This window comes from Mirounga angustirostris, unplaced genomic scaffold (assembly GCF_029215605.1).
Source record: "Mirounga angustirostris isolate CCGP_5_RB_7025 unplaced genomic scaffold, mMirAng1.0.hap1 SCAF_4, whole genome shotgun sequence".
Taxonomy (NCBI): domain Eukaryota; kingdom Metazoa; phylum Chordata; class Mammalia; order Carnivora; family Phocidae; genus Mirounga; species Mirounga angustirostris.
The window spans coordinates 184,440,098-184,456,294 of NW_026991712.1; the positions used below are offsets into that span (position 1 = coordinate 184,440,098).

General features: G+C 44.3%; 1 long non-coding RNA gene across 1 annotated transcript; it reads right to left on the reverse strand.

Annotated features, from left to right (window-relative positions):
• Window positions 1-5,241: 5,241 nt before the first annotated feature.
• On the reverse strand, window positions 5,242-9,521 carry LOC135364021 (uncharacterized). The gene is made up of 4 exons (XR_010410451.1): window positions 9,328-9,521; window positions 7,690-7,820; window positions 6,201-6,835; window positions 5,242-5,757 (listed from the first exon to the last, which is right to left on the reverse strand). It is a non-coding gene; the product is annotated as an uncharacterized LOC135364021 (long non-coding RNA).
• Window positions 9,522-16,197: the final 6,676 nt, after the last annotated feature.

Below are 16,197 nucleotides of genomic sequence, written 5' to 3' on the forward strand. Positions count from 1 at the left end.
AATGTATGCAAGGACTAGTTAAACATACAAAATGGAGACCGCTGGATTAATTACCAGCCCCCATGAAAACAATTCATCTAAGGTAATTAAGGTCCTTGTGGCCACCCATGTCCTACTGACAGCAGGTAGAAAGACCGGCCCAAGCCCAAACAGAAAATTTGATACTAGGGTACCCGGGTGGCTCAGTCAGTTAGGCATTTGCCTTTCAATTGGGTCATGATCTCAGGGTGCTGGGATCAAGCCCCGTATGGGGCTCTCTTCTCCCTCTCCCTCTGTGCTCTTTCTCTTGCACTCTCTCAAATAAATTAATAAAATCTTAAAAAAAAAAAAAAGAAAGAAAAAATTTGATACCAGGTTGACCTGTTTAGATTTTGACACAGCTAGTGATTATAGTACTCATTTGAGCATTATTTGTACCATATTTTTTTTTTTAAGATTTTATTTATTTATTTGACAGAGAGAGAGAGACAGCGAGAGCAGGAACACAAGCAGGGGGAGTGGGAGAGGGAGAAGCAGGCTTCCCGCTGAGCAGGTACAGGCGCCCCTGCACCATAATTTTTTAAAAACGGTTTTATTGAGACATAAAACAAACATAAACTGCACATTTAAAAGTGTACAGTTAGAGAAGTTTTGACATACGTGTACACCCATGAAACCATCACCACCATCGAGATAGTGAACATAACAGGATTCTTGGGTGGCTCAGTCGGTTAAGCATCTGACTTTTGATTCCAGCTCAGGCCTTTCTCTCAGGGTCGTGAGTTCAAGCCCCACATTGGGCTCCACGCAGGGTGCGGAGCCTGCTTAAAAAAAGAGAGAGAGGAGCGCCTGAGTGGCTCAGTTGGTAAGCTTCTGCCTTCGGCTCAGGTCATGATCCCAGGGTTCTGGGATCGAGCCCCGCATCGGGCTCCTTGCTCCGCGGGAAGCCTGCTTCTCTCTCTCCCGCTCCCCCTACTTGTGTTCCCTCTCTTGCTGTGTCTCTCTCTGTCAAATAAATAAATCAAATCTCTTAAAAAAAAGAGAGAGAGAGTGAATGTACCTGTCACTGCCTAAAAGTTTTCTCATGCCCTTTTGATACCATAGTACTTTTAGGTACCAAAATAGCAGTATGTTTGTGGGTGTAAAACCCTTGTTTTAGACTTTCATGGGCAATTTGCTTAGATTTCTGGATCTCTCTTCAATCCCTTTCCCCGGTGTACCCTCCCAAGCCTGACACCCTTACCCCAAACCCTCCCAGCTGTCATCACCACTTGCCTCCTGAACCTCCCACCAAACCCTCTAGCTCCGTCCCACAGGGGCAGTGGCTACTCTGTGAGCTCATGTAGCCCTGAGGGTGCCTTGAGGAGGGTTCTGGGTAGGAAGGAGGCAGCAAAGTTAGGGGAAGCCAGACTCTGGGAGATGTAATGTCTTTATGGAGGCTAGGTTTGATCTAGTTCCACATTACATGAATTTGAAAGGTTTTAAATAGAATACTGATGTTATTAAAAATGGCATTTTGATATTACTTGAGAACAACACTACAATATCAGTATTGTCATTTTGATGTAATACCAGCAAAAGTGGATCTCATGAATAAGGTACCTTTGATCGAGGTGCTTATATAGTTAGCCCAGAATAAAAAACTGGGAATGAGACATTGTAATCCACACAAGGATCTGAATGTTTAGAGTAGAACTTTCTGTGGTTGTCCTGGTCTTGCTTCTATTTCAAAAATCCCTAAAATATGCCACTTTCCAAATGGGTATATTTGGGAAGGAGGTACGTGTAATGTAAACTTAAAATTTCAACAGAAATATGTTACGGCTACAGTTGTTCTGAGGGCTTTTTGGTTTTGTTTGTTTATTAATTAATTCTAATGGAACGAGATAATACTGGCCCAAGCTCCCTTTTGAAATGTTACACTTAAATGTAGGGGGTACACCTAACACTTAAAGTTTCTAATAATTTTTAGTATTAACTTTAGCATTTTTCTGACATTTCTAATTAGCTTTAAGAAAATTAATTGAGGGGCACCTGGGTGGCTCAGTCAGTTAAGCATCTGCCTGTGGCTCAGGTCATGATCCCGGGGTCCTGGGGTTGACCCCCATGTCGGGCTCTCTGTTCAGCAGGGAGTCTGTCTCTCCCTCTGTGATCTCTCTCACTTTCGCTCTCTCTCAAATAAATAAATAAATAAATAAAATCTTAAAAAAAAAAAAGGAAGCTAAATTGATATAATACTCAGGAATGAAAACCTGACAAAAACTATCTGAATAAAAGATAAACAATGGTGCTAATTCCCATTTTTAAAAATGGACAAAACCTTTAAAAAGATACACTTATCTGTATTTTTTTTCCTCTCAGAGATGTGATCTCATAATTGCATGAAATTGCCTCTGAGATATCAGATGTCCCGAACCTCTGTCCTTTGTGCTCCTCTGGAGGGACGTTAAAATTCTTCATGCTTTTCCGACATGAAAGGCTCCTCAGTAAAGCTGACAAACTGGATGTTCCGGAACTGCACAATCCGGAGCGGATTCCAAGATGGCTGAGACCAGGACAGATGGGTCATCAGATACAGAAAGAGAGGTCGAGGGAGGGGCGCAGAAGTGGCTAAATCGGGGCATCTGAGCCACGTAAGCATAAGTTTTTTTTTTTTTTTAAAGATTTTATTTATTTATTTGAGACAGAGAGAATGAGAGACAGAGAGCATGAGAGGGAGGAGGGTCAGAGGGAGAAGCAGACTCCCTGCCAAGCAGGGAGCCTGATGCGGGACTCGATCCCGGGACTCCAGGATCATGACCTGAGCCGAAGGCAGTCGCTTAAACAACTGAGCCACCCAGGCGCCCCAAGCATAAGTTTTGAAAGGACCATGTATAATATAGTGCTCTAAAGGTGAGAAAACAGAAGTTAAAAAAATGTAATTGGGCCTTCCTGTTCTCCTTCATGTGCCTCTCCACTTCCTTCCCTCTCCCCTCCCCCTCCCCCCCTTCTGCTTCCCTTCTCCTCCTGTTCCTTTCCTCAGCAATTCTGCCCTAAAGTCCCGAAGGGTAACAGGGAAGGCCTCCGTGCGTGTGGCAGATGCTGCTGGGCAGGCAGGCCAGGCAGGCCAGGCAGGCACGAGGAGGGCGTCCACGTGGGGAAGGGGTGGCAGAGCTGGATTCCACACAGGGGCTCGATCAAAGAAGTGAGTATACTTGGAAGAATGGGAGCTGGGCCTCTCCCTGTTGGAGAAAGGAGTTACAAATACAGAAAGGGAGAAAACCAGAATGAACCCTGTGGTTTGGGGTCGGAGCTTAAGGTGTTGGTATAAACTCAGGGATTTCAATAAAAATGTAGAAATAACTGTGTGTCTGTGTACGTGTATTTCTAGCATGGTCTGTGAGGAGGGCCCTGGAGCAGCAAGAGCTCAATAGCAGTGAGCACATCTGTGCCCAGATCTTGGTTTCTAAATACCATTTGCCACGAGAAGCCCCTTGGAGAAGTCGCTGACGCCAGGGCCGACACAGAGAATGTAGAAGATTAACCTGGAACATACATCTGTGCCAGAAAAAAATGGGAATGCTCGGAGGGTGATTGGAACGTGCGAAAAGGACACAGAAGTCAGCCTGTGGGGGTTGGCTACCTATAGGGGCTACCAAATATAGGACGATGTGGGCATCAGTGAAAAGATGGTGACAGATTATAACCCAGTGAATAAAGTAGGAAATCATGAGTCCATACTGAATCAAGAGTCTGATGAGGAGTGGGATGTTTTTCAGTACCTCTCTCAAAATACACATTAATTACAGAGGGCAAAAGAATCACTTCATGGTGAAGAAGTCTAGCAGATGCCACCTAGTCAGATGATTGGTAATGAGAGAGGTCGAAATCCTGCACTTATGCGAGGAGGCAGTGAGAACGTACCACCACCTCTGTTCCTGCTACAAATGTGCACTGAAATCCAGTCGTGAGGAAGCCTCAGACAAATGACAACGGAGGGACACTTTCCAAAGCAACTGTCCTAGTCTCTCCAAAAGTGGCCTGATCACCAGGGTCAAGGAAAGGCAATGTTGACCATGAACTGGATCTTTTCTCCATGAAGGCCATTCTTTGGACGACTGGCAAAACTTGAGTGGGGTCCAAGGATTCGGGGGTATGAATGAGTCACTGCCAATCTCCTGATGCTGACAGTCGTGTGTCAGTTACATAGGAGAATGTCCTTGTTTGCAGAGAATGCACACGGAAGTGTTGGGTTTGATGGACCATCAGGTTGGCTCAGGGGGGAAAAAAAAGTTCTTTGTACCATAATTGCAGCTTTTCTGTAGGTTGGTGGTGGTTAGTAAAAATAGAACAAAAAATTAAATAAGCCATTGTATTCTTTTTTCTTTTTTTTTTAGACACATGTCTCAAAGGGAATCATTCACCACCTCACAGAAGTCAGCCTTGAAGGAGACAGACAGTAAGATGGAGACCTCTCCTGGTCTGGATGAATCATTCCCTCCATTTCCCCTTTCCTGACTCAAAGTCCAGGCAGAAACCCTCAGCAGTTTTTGCCTGACCCTCGACTTTGCCCATCACAGCATTTATCATACTATAATTGTAACTGCCCGTTTACCTATAAATTCCATGAGATTAGAGACATTGACTTGTTCACCACGGTATTCCTTAAGATCAGCACAATTTATCGGTTGTCTAGGAAAACCATATTTTTTCTCCTCTCAATACTTCACTTCTCACCCCAGATGTGGGGAGGGGGGTTCCTACACCAAATAATTCTTCAACCCTCCTGCAGACAACAACTGGGTGTCCTACTATTTCTGACCCCATCCACATGGAGGGACCGTCAGATCCCACGGGGGAAGGGCTCAGTCCCTCAACTCTGTGCCCACGTCACAGGCCAACTGCCTGTCCAGGTTCTCCCCTGTGCTTCTGACAGACTGGCCATAAAGCAGGCTTCCCACAACCTCCTCCTGAGGTTCCATCATACACTAGAACAGCCTACAGAACCAGGAGAACACTCACTTGCCAGTTTATAATATAAGAGAGGAAACGGATGAATAGCCAAATGAAGAGGTGTTTAAGGCAAGGTGCAAGAAGGGTCCCAAGCACAGCGGCTTGTGTCCCAGGGAGCTGTCACCCTCCCGACATGTGGATGTGTTCTCCACTCCGGACACTTTCCAAACCCTGTACTTTTGGGAATTTTAGGGAGGCTTCATCACATAGGCATGATCATCCATTAACTCCATTTCTAGCCCTTCTCTCAAGAATGAGGGCAGGGTGGGGGGGCAATGCTGAAAGTTCCAAGCTTCTAATCATGGCTTGGACTTTTTGGTGATGAGTCCCCATCCAGGAGCCATCCAGGAGTGTCCTCGTCAGAATGGAAGACACTCCAATCACCCTGGAAATTACATGGGTTTTAGGAACTCTGTGTCAGGAACTAGGGTCAAAGACCAAATATTAGAACGGAGGACAGAGACACACATATATATTTCTTATTATATCACACAGATATTCTTTTCTTGCTGAATGAAGGGAAGAATAGTTCATACTGACCCCAAAGAAGTCTTTCCTGTAGTTTTAGAATATTTTTCATTCGATAATTAAAAGGCAAAGACCAAGTGATCCAGCTGAATGATTAGCACGCTCCTCAGTGCCGACGGGGCCCTTTGCCTTCCATCGTGGAACTATTACGAAGTTTTACTCTTGAGTCTTTGCAGAGGAGACAGGGCAAAGCCTGGTGTGAGTCACTGCCGTAGATCAACATGACCTTGTTCTCTGAAGGGCTCACCGTGGGGAAACCTAAAAAGGAAGAAAACCAGAGCACTGCCAAAGCTCCTGAGCAGAGTCAAGGGCTCCGGCCCAGACACCAAGTTCCAGACTCTTAATAAATAAGGTTATCAAGGCTGCAAGCCCTCTCTCCCCACCCAAACCGCTGAATCGTGGCGGGCCTTCGGAAACATGCAGAATGAGTCCCTTTAAAGAAAACTCCGCTGAATAACCCAAAGACAGACATTTCTGCCTAAACCTTGAAAATGCCTACAAGCTGTCCACAGAGCCAATCTCCCTGCATTTTCTCACTGCAAATCCAGGCAGCCTGGCCAGCCCTCGGGGACAGGGCTGACTTTCTCTTCTGCTCAGCCTCTCCTCCAGAAAGAGTTTGGTGTGAAGAGGAAGAGAAGCCTGTGTTCTCCCCACAATAGGGGCAATTATTCGGAGCTGCTGCGAACCCGTGAAGTGTTTACCTTTTGTTTCACAACGTCACTGGAAGTGAGGGGCCCGGTAATTCTGATTCTCATATTGCCCTCTGGTCAAGAATAAAGGCGGTGGGTTGTTTTTCCAGTTGCTCGAAAAGGAAACAGTAACAGGTAGGAAGTTAGCACTTGGCCAAAGACTCTGGGTCACGACTTTGGGTTTCAACCCAATTCTCCGGCTATTGCATGAAACGCTTCCCAGGAATGACATCGAAATGAGCCTTGGTCCCCCTTTCCTACTTTCCATGTGCCTCGGGGACCTTGAGAGAGTAGGGCTGAGCACTTTAACCATCTTTCTGTTTGGTCGACTGGATGCCATCCGTAGTCAAGATAAGAAGCTGGACAGAGCTTGGGCTCTGAGGGTTTCAGGGTGCTCGGCCCTCCGTGGCAGGTCCGTCCCTCCAGGCCAGACTGCCACCCCGCTTTGGCTTCTGGGAAGGTCAGGGTTTGCTTCAAGATGCATTCCCAGAACGGTCCAGCCAGAATGGGCATCAGAGATGGGGATGCTGGCACCAGCTTGGACAGTGGAAAGCAGAGCGAAACCTCTCTGGGCTAACTCTTCTCACACGCAGGTTCAAGTCAGTAGAGCAGAATACCTTTGAGGGCATGCCCAGCTTTTTCATTGCCTTGAAAAACAGTGAAAGTTATTTCAACAAAATTAAAAATTCATAATTCAGTCTCAAACGAGATTGTCATAACTAGAAACCCATGGTTTTCAATACTTTGATACATTTCTGGATTCAAATCCCAGTCTCTAAGCTTGGGAGGTTGGGGTTCAGATCCTGTCTCTCCCACTTACTGGTTGTGCAACCCGGGGGAAACTGCTTAACTTCTCTGTGCCTGTTTCCATGTCTATAAAATGGGGGAGGGGGAATGACAAGATGAGTTTCATAGGTTTTTGTGAGGATGAAAAACATTAAGTCCACATTAAGTAGTCCCCGTCGCATAGTGAACACCCAGTAAACGCTGACACTCATCATTATTGTATTGCTATGACGTTTGAAGAATTTTCTATTTGAGAAAGAACGTGAATATGTAAAGCAGAATGAAACTAAAATGAACAGATCTGCACACGGAGCAAAGACTCGCACTTTCAAACCTCAAATAACTTCTTGTGAATATTAAAGTTCGATCTGGTTTTTCAGGCAACAGGGAATTCACTTCTGCCTTCCTAGTGATGTGCATCTTGTATTAAGTCTCTTTCCATTGAAAATGAATTCAAACTAGCTTAGGCAAGAAGAGGTACAGTGTGGGTGGGCAGAGAAGTACATTGCAGGAAAGGCAAGGACCGAGTTGGAATCAGGAGGTAGATGAGACCCATGTCCCCTGAATGTCCCCTCGCTCTCATCTACCGAAACACTGCAACTGGCATTACTCAGGCTGCCTGGATTTGAAGTCGCTTAAAGGTCATCCTTCTGCAGGAACCCGTCCCCCCCCAACATGGGGTAGCCCTGGCCACCGGCAGCACCCAGCACCATACCTTAATGACTCGGAGAGCATGAAGGAAGATGCGTTTCCTCTCTCTCGGATCCAGCTTGAAAACTCTTGAGAAGAACTCTGACTGGTGTACCTTTCGTCATCTGGAACCTACACCAAATCCCAGAGCTGGTCCTTGGGGGTGAGGTGGGTGGGCAGAGGAGGAAGATAGATTGATCAAAATAATGGCAGAGAGGGAGGCAAACAAAACCATTGGATGTTCAGCACCACATCCCCTGATTCTCAGAGGAAACCAGGCCCACTTTTATAAGTGCTTTATGAATCAGAGTGCCTATGGGTTAAACGGACTTTCCAGCTGGAAATCACAGTTGGAGTCTACAGCGTGGATTCGGCTCTCCCAGGGACACCACCTTTCATGACCATCCATCCACTCATCATTCACGGAGAGGCCCGCAGGAGGTAATGTTTTGTTCATGCAACAACAGGCTGCTTCCCGCCCATGGGGCCCCGGACAAGCCCTGGGCAGAAGGAACACGGACCAAGTCCTGCCCTCCCTGGGGGTGAGTCTCGAGAGCCAGGGAGCCGCTAACCCGGTCCCCGGGGAATGACTTCATTACTAAACTGGGAATTGATGAAAACAAGCGAGTGTTTCAGATCCACTTCAAACTGCCCGAGTTCCGTGGACTTCATGTTTATATAATTTCCACTATCTAAATCAGTTATAAAGTTGGGTGAAAATTTTTTTTTTTTTTTGTCTCGCTCTGCACTTTGACTTCCTCACACTTTTAAGTTCATTTCTGCTCCCTCAGGTCCGTCTGGACGTTCTAAGAAAGACCTTTTTTATAGATTTTGCTCAACGCTGCAAAGGAACGGTTTGTTTTCATTCATCATGTCTAACACAGGCCCACCTCCAGGTCTCTGGGGAACCATATGAGGCATTTTCCAGAGTTATTTCCAGAATAAACAAGGCTTGAAAGGCAGGCCTTGCTTAACCACCGTCCACAGCTTTGCTTTGCCACTCCAGGCGGGAGGGGAAACTCCTTGACCTTCTGTAAATATTTCAACGCAACCAATTCCCTAAGGAATTAGAATTCGTATTTTGTTATTGTTGTTGTTAACTCTGAAACATCCACAGAAAAGACACCTTTTTTTATCGCTATGTGCACATTATTGATGGTGAAAAGTTTCAACGCTGTATATTTACGGCCATTCACAAAAGAGTTTCACATTCCAAGACCCTCAGGCAAAAAGGGCACAAAAGAAGAGTCTAAATGATCAGAGTGTAGGGGTTGCTTTTATGCAGCCATCCACATGGAAAGAACTCGGACACACTGCGTGTGATTGAGAAATATTTCTGGCCACCGGCGTGGCCTGCTGCAGTGGAAACACCCAATACCCTGAAAATGGAACTGATTAATGACAGACAAAGATGGCAAGAAGGCAGAATGTCATGTATTAAAAATATGTAAACTGCCCAGTTTGTCACGGGCACATATACCTGGGGAGAAGCTGTGGCTTGTGTTCAAAAAGAGATTCCTAAACCTTCCACTGATCCCCAAGCCATCCACAAGTTTGAGGAGGGGGAATCCTTAAATGGATCATCACAGGATAAGGGAAGCCCGAGGCATCTGGGGACTAGAAGCAGTTCTGTGTGTGTCAGAATGTGGGAACTTGAACTCACCTTTGCCTTCCACCCTCTTCAGTTTAGGGAACATTCGATGAACCTCGAGTTGTGCAGACCATGTGTCAATGGCGTCAGCCTCCTGGTGTCGGTAAGCCTGTGGGTGTGGAGGGGACCTTGGTGAGCTGGAGACGACACGTCTGCCCCAAAAGACAGCCCTGTTCACCTCCAGACACTTGCTGGCAATATATCATTTTGGCAGTCCCTTCTGATTTTTAAAGAGAAATCAGAAATCTCCAAGCTTTTAATATTGCCAACTCATTAAAATTTAAAAGGCTTTCAGTGCCAACACTGAAAGAGCACAAAGATGACCAACAGAGTTCTGATCTCATGACGACTTCTTAGTTACTTTTCCTGAAATCTCAAATACAAAGTTTCTTCAAAGAATGCTTTGGTAGCCAGCCTGTGTGTCAGCTGCTTTATCCCCATGGGGCCGGCACCAGAAGGGCACCTATGGACTAATGTGAACTACTCGGTCTTTTCCCCAGTTCCTGGCACGTATAGCTCCTAAAACCCTTGGAATTTCCTGAGTGATGGGAGTGTCTCGTTATTCATAATGAGTCCCCTTTGATCACACCTGAGTTTATGCTAATGAGGTGACAGGCTAGGGCCCCTACATGGCTTCTGATGGGCTGGTCCCCAGAAAGACCCAAGAGATTAGAAGGTTGGAACTTTCAGCCCCACCCACCAACCTCTGGGAAGAAGGAGGAGCTGTGGATTAAGCTCCATGAAAACCCTTGAACAAGTTGGTGAACACTTCGAGGGGCCAGAATAGTGTATCCGGAGAGGGCACAGAAGCTCCCAGCAACCCACCACACCCCCAGACTGTGCCCTATACCTTTCTTCCATCCAGCTTTTCCTGACTTGTGTCCCTTATACTTAACTGGTAAACGTAAGTGCCTCCCTATGAGTCCTGTGAGCCATGTTAGCAAATGATGGAACCTTAGCAGGGGGTCCTGGGAACCCCCTATCTATAGCCAGTCCATGAGAAGTACGGTGGCCCACAACTTGCGACCGCCATCTGGGTGGGGACAGGCTTGGACTGAGCGCCTACCAGCAGGATCCGCACTAACTCGAGGCAGTTAGTGTCTGAATTAAATTGAATTGTTGGACACCCAGTTCGTGTCAGAGAATCAGAGGATTGGTGGTTGGTATTGGAAAACACTCCAGAGCACCCAAATCTCAAGGTTTGAACTTGGGCTTTGTAAGTCAGTGCATGCAGCATCCGGTTTGAAGCTCCTAGGGTCATTTTCTGTTATACCAAAGCTTCAGCTTTTGTTTTGTTTTTTGTGGTTTTTTTTTGAAGTAATCGTCTTTGCTCACCCTAGCAAGTCATAGTGGCAGCAGGCATAAACATCCACCACGGCATAGGTGTCCACCTAGACGTGGTCTTCCTCTGGTCTTTGATTATTCTGTCTCTCTTCTGTCTCTAGCAGGTGGAGTCTGGAATCGTAGGACAACGGCTTGCTCAAGTAGATTTGTAGACGAGTAAGTAGCCTTGGGGAGAAGGACCTGATAACCAACAATCTCCTGCAATCAGGTAAGTCAGAAGGAGGCTGACTGTAATTCCATCACTAAAGAAAGGATGACATCACAGGAGAGCAAACGCCAAACATTTGGGCTACATGAAAAACATGAAGACACAGCTGTCCCTGGTCCCTGTCTGCACCTCCTGCCTTCCCTGGCTCACCTGCTGGGGCCACGCTGGCTTCAGTCAAGCTCTGGGATATGTTATACATCCTGAAAAATGAAGACTGCAACCCTGAATAACCTCAGTGCCGAGCAGTGGTCTAAAATGCATACCACTATTTATGGTTTCTGTGGGTTTTTTATTTTTAATTTTATATTTATTTATTTTTAAATGAATAGACCTTATTTTTTCAAGCAGCTTTTGGTTTATAGAAAAAATCGAGGGAAGGGTGCAGAGTTTCCATATACCCCCTTGGCCCTTCCAATTTACCCTCTTATTAACGTCTCTGATAGTGTATATTTGTTAACGGTTGATGAGTCAATGAGACACATTGTTTTTAGCTAGAGCCCATTTGCATTAGGGGGTCACTTCTGGTGTTGTACATACTATGGGTACATAATGACACGCACCTCCCATCCTGGTATCACGCAGAGCAGTTTCTGTGCCCTAAAAATCCTCGCACTCATCCCTCCCACTCCCAGGGCCCTGGCAGCCATTGAACTTTGTACTGTCTCCGTAGTTTTGCCTTTTCCAGAATATCATGGAGTTAGAAGTCATCTGGTATGAACACTCTTCAGATTGGCCTCTTCCACTTAGTAATATGCATTTAAGATTCCTCCATGTCTTTTGCTGGTTTGATGGCTCATTTCTTTTTATCACTGAAGAAAATTCCATTGTATAGGTATACCAGTTTGCTTATTCATTTGCCTACTGAGGAACATCTTGGTTGCTTCCAAGTTCTGGCAATTACGATGGAGCTTCTGTGAGCATCCATGTGCAGGATTTTGTGTGGATGTAAGTTTTCAGCTCATTTGGGTAAATGCCAGGGAGTGCGATTGCTGCATCATGTGTGAAGAGTATGTTTAGTTTGGGAAAAAACTACCAAAGTGTCATCCAGAGGGGCTGTACCATTTTACATCCTTTCTGTGCACTTTTAAACCATAATATCTTTTGGATTTATAAAATCTACACATATCTATCTTTCTCTGGGGTTCTTTTTTTTTTTTTTTTTTTCATATTCTAAGATAGGGGACAGACTGCCTTACTTCAAAACGTCAGTCATCACGTAGAATTCATGACATCCCTCCGACTCATCATCCTTATGGACCATGCCATCTGAGCTCATCTCCTGTTTCGGAAGTAGGGACTGTGAAGGGATTTCCTCCCTGGCACCACCAGATCCACAAACCCAGTCCCATCAAGTTTCTCTCTCCTCCCTGCCATGCCCCTCTTCCTATGTGTCCAAGTAGACGTGCTCTTCCCCTGGTCTTTGATTTTTCCATCTCTCTTCTGCCTTTTCCTCAAACTCTTCCTCTCTGTGGGATCATACTTGTCACGGCTCCAACCTTCTCCACTGTCTCCCATCCTCCAACAAGAAGATGAGAAGCAAATAACCCAACAAGATGTCCTGGGTCCTACACCCTCCTTCATGACCTTCTCCCTCTGCCCCCTTTCATAGACAAGTCCTCAAGAGTGGTCTACACATCTCTCCTTGACAACTTCTTCTTAATAATTTTTAAATCTCTCCTCTCTAAAGTCAAAATGCCTCCTTACCTCCTTACCTCCAACCCAAGCTTCTATTCCATACAGTACCATGGATGAGTTTTTAACAAACATCCAATGACAGAAAATCCCTCTTATGCAGATTGTTTCAGAATTAAGAAAGAGAGAGAGAGAGAAAGAAAGGAAGAAAGAGAGAATGAGAGAAGAAAAGAAAGGAACAAGAAAAATTGAGGAAAAAATTGCCCAACTGGTTTAATGAGAAAAATATAACTCTGATTCCCAAACTGCAGACTGGATGAGAACATTAAAAGAAAAAACAAAAAGGCCAATTTCACTTATAAACAGAGATGAAAAATTTGGCAGTGGAGATGGATATGGGAATTATAGAAGAAGATTCACTAGCAGTCAGATAAATAGAGAATATTTAAATTTTATTTAATTTTAAATAATTTTAATAATAGTTACATACTAAAACACCATGTTCCATAAATGTACGGGTGGATTAACATCAGAAAATCCACAAATGTAACTCACTACATTGATGATTTAATAGAGAAAAATTATATTATTTTAATAGATACAGAGAAAACATCTGATAACGGTCAACATTTATTTAGTGAGGCTGTACACCAAGAATATAAAACAAATATTATGCTTAATAAAGAAATTTTAGATATAAAAAAAGATCAATTGTAAGAACAATTGTGGGGGCACCTGGGTGGCTCAGTCGTTAAGCGTCTGCCTTCGGCTCAGGTCACGATCCCAGGGTCCTGGGATCGAGTCCCGCATCGGGCTCCCTGCTCGGCGGGGAGCCTGCGTCTCCCTCTCCCACTCCCCCTGCTTGTGTTCCCTCTCTCGCTGTGTCTCTCTCTGTCAAATAAATAAAAATAAAATCTTTAAAAAAAAAAAGAACAATTGTGAATTACAGTTTTAAAGGAAAAATTGTAAAATATATAAAACACACACACACCCATAGTCTCACTGTAGTTGTCAGAATTCTAAGATGCAATCGCCCCACCAAAGCTCCAGGCCCTTGGTGCAGTAACACCTTCTTTCCCTTATTCAATTAAGCACTAATCTAGGTGCTGCCCTGCAGTGGATTTGCAGATTAATTAAGGTACCAAATCAGCCTAAAGTAGGGAAAGTATTGAGTCGGACCTGATCTCATCACACAAGCCCCTCCCCCACCCCCTTTTTAAAGTGTTTTCTCTTTACCCAACATGGAGTGGGTAGAGTCGTGTGCTCTGTCCACTAAGCCAGCCAGGCACCCCCCACGTGTAAGCCCTCTGAAAGCAGAGTTTTCTCTGACTGGTCACAGAAAAAGAATCAGAGATTCCAGGCAAGAGGGGAATTCAGCACTCGATTGCTGCCTTGAAGATAAAGTAGACCCTGTTGGAAGGAATGTGGGCAGCTTCTATGTGCTGAGAACAGCCCCCAGCTGACAACCAGCAAGGAAACAGGACCTCAGTCCTCCAACCCCAGAGCTGAATTTCACCAACAAGAATGAACTTAGGAGCACATTTTCCTGCTGAACCTCCAAACAAGAACTAAACCCAGTCCGCACATTAATTTCAGCCTTGTGCTATTCTGAACAGAAAACTCAGCCACACCATCCATGCCAGACTTCTGACCTACAGAACTGTGAGCTAATAAACAGGTGTTGTTTGAAACTGCTATGTTTGTGCTAATTTGTTACATAGCAATAGAAAACAATCCCTCCATCCACATTTTTTCCAGAGCATTTATGCATGCAGTGAATGTGCATATTTTCCTTTTACAAAATGAAATCTTATTGTATATGGTATTTGATAACCAGATAATTAAAGATTCAGTTTGCCAGTTTCCACCAAAACCAAAGAAAACACAAGCAATTTGTTGACATTTTCACTGGAATAACAGTGAACCAATAAATCAGTTAGAAGACAACTGACATGTTTAGGAGGTTATGGAAATAAGTCAGAGAGAGAAAGACAAATACTGTATGATATCTCTTATACGTGGAATCTAAAAAAGCCAAACTCATAGAAACAGAAAATGGGAGGTTGCCAAGGGATGGGGGAGATGGGGGAGATGTTGGTCAAAGAGTACAAACTTCTAGTTAAAAAGTGAACAAGGTCGGGCGCCTGGGTGGCTCAGTTGGTTAAGCGACTGCCTTCGGCTCAGGTCATAATCCTGGAGTCCCGGGATCGAGTCCCGCATCGGGCTTCCTGCTCAGCAGGGAGTCTGCTTCTCCCTCTGATCCTCCCGCATCTCATGCTCTCTCTCTCTGTCTCATTCTCTCTCTCAAATAAATAAATAAAATCTTAAAAAAAAAAAGTGAACAAGGTCTGGGGATCTAATGATAGCACTGTGATTACAGATAACAATATTGGGCTAGACACACTGGTAAGTAGCTAAGAGAGGAGATCTTAAATGTTCTGGCCACAAAGAATAAATGGTAATCATATTCCAAGATGTATGTGTAACAAATCAACACGTTGTAGCTTTAAAGTTACGCAATAACATACGTCACTTATATCTCCACAAAGTTGGGGGATGCAAAAGAGATTATGTCTTCAGTGAGGTAACTCTCCATTTATTTAGGTCTTTAATGTCTGTGGGGCGAATTTTATAATCTTCTCTCTAAAAGTCTTGCTCATTTTCATTACGCTTATCCTGAAGCCTTATTGCAAATGGTATTGTTTTTATGACCTATTTTTCACTGATTGTTGTTGGTTTAGCAACACTGTAGAAATGTAATTGAGTTTTGTATTTTGATTTTGCAGCAACCTTTCTTTTTTCTTCCCAAAAATTGATTGATTTTAGAGAGAGAACATGAGTGGGGGGGAGGGGCAGAAGGAGAAAATCTTCAAGCAGACTCCCCACTGAGCGGGGGACCCAGGCAGGGCTCGATCTCATGAACCATGAGATCACGACCTGAGCGGAAACCAAGAATCAGAGACCTAACCTACTGAGCCCCCCAGGTGCCCCTGCAGCAACCTTTCCAAAACCCTCTATTAATGTCTGTGTACACTCTTTAGGATTTTCTAAGAAGCCAAATACATCTCGAATGGTTTCTGTTTTACTTTTTCCTTTTCAATTCTGTAAGTTTTCCTTTTCTGCTCTCTTGCTGGGCTGACTAGCACCTCCATCACCATGTGGACTAGCAGACGTAGAACTTGGTGTCTTTGGGTTGTTCTGAATTTTAAAGAGAATGTTTTTAGTGTTCCAGCCTTAAGTTTAAGGTTTGCTGTAGTTTCGTTTGTTTGTTTAAACCATCTTTATTATGTTAAGGATATTCTCGCCTACTTGTAGTCTGCTAAGATTTTTTTTTTGGTCATGGATGAATGTTAAATATTATAATTTGCTTTTCTGCATTGATTGAGGCAATCCATGGTTTTCATCCTTTAATCAATTGAGACGGCAGATTACAGTAGATTTTCCTAGAATCGAACTTCTTGATTTTGTTTGTTAATATTTTGTTTAGGATACTTACAACTATATTCATGAGTGAAGTTTGTTAGGAATTCTCCTTCCTTGTACCATTCTTGCTGGTTTTGGTGTCATGGTTACACAAATTGATTTGAGTTTCAATCAGTTAGTTAAGGTGTATTCACATCATCCCTATTACTTGAAAGAGTTTGTGCGATGTTGGAATTATTTCTTCCTTGACTGTTTGGTAAAACTTCCCTGCAGAA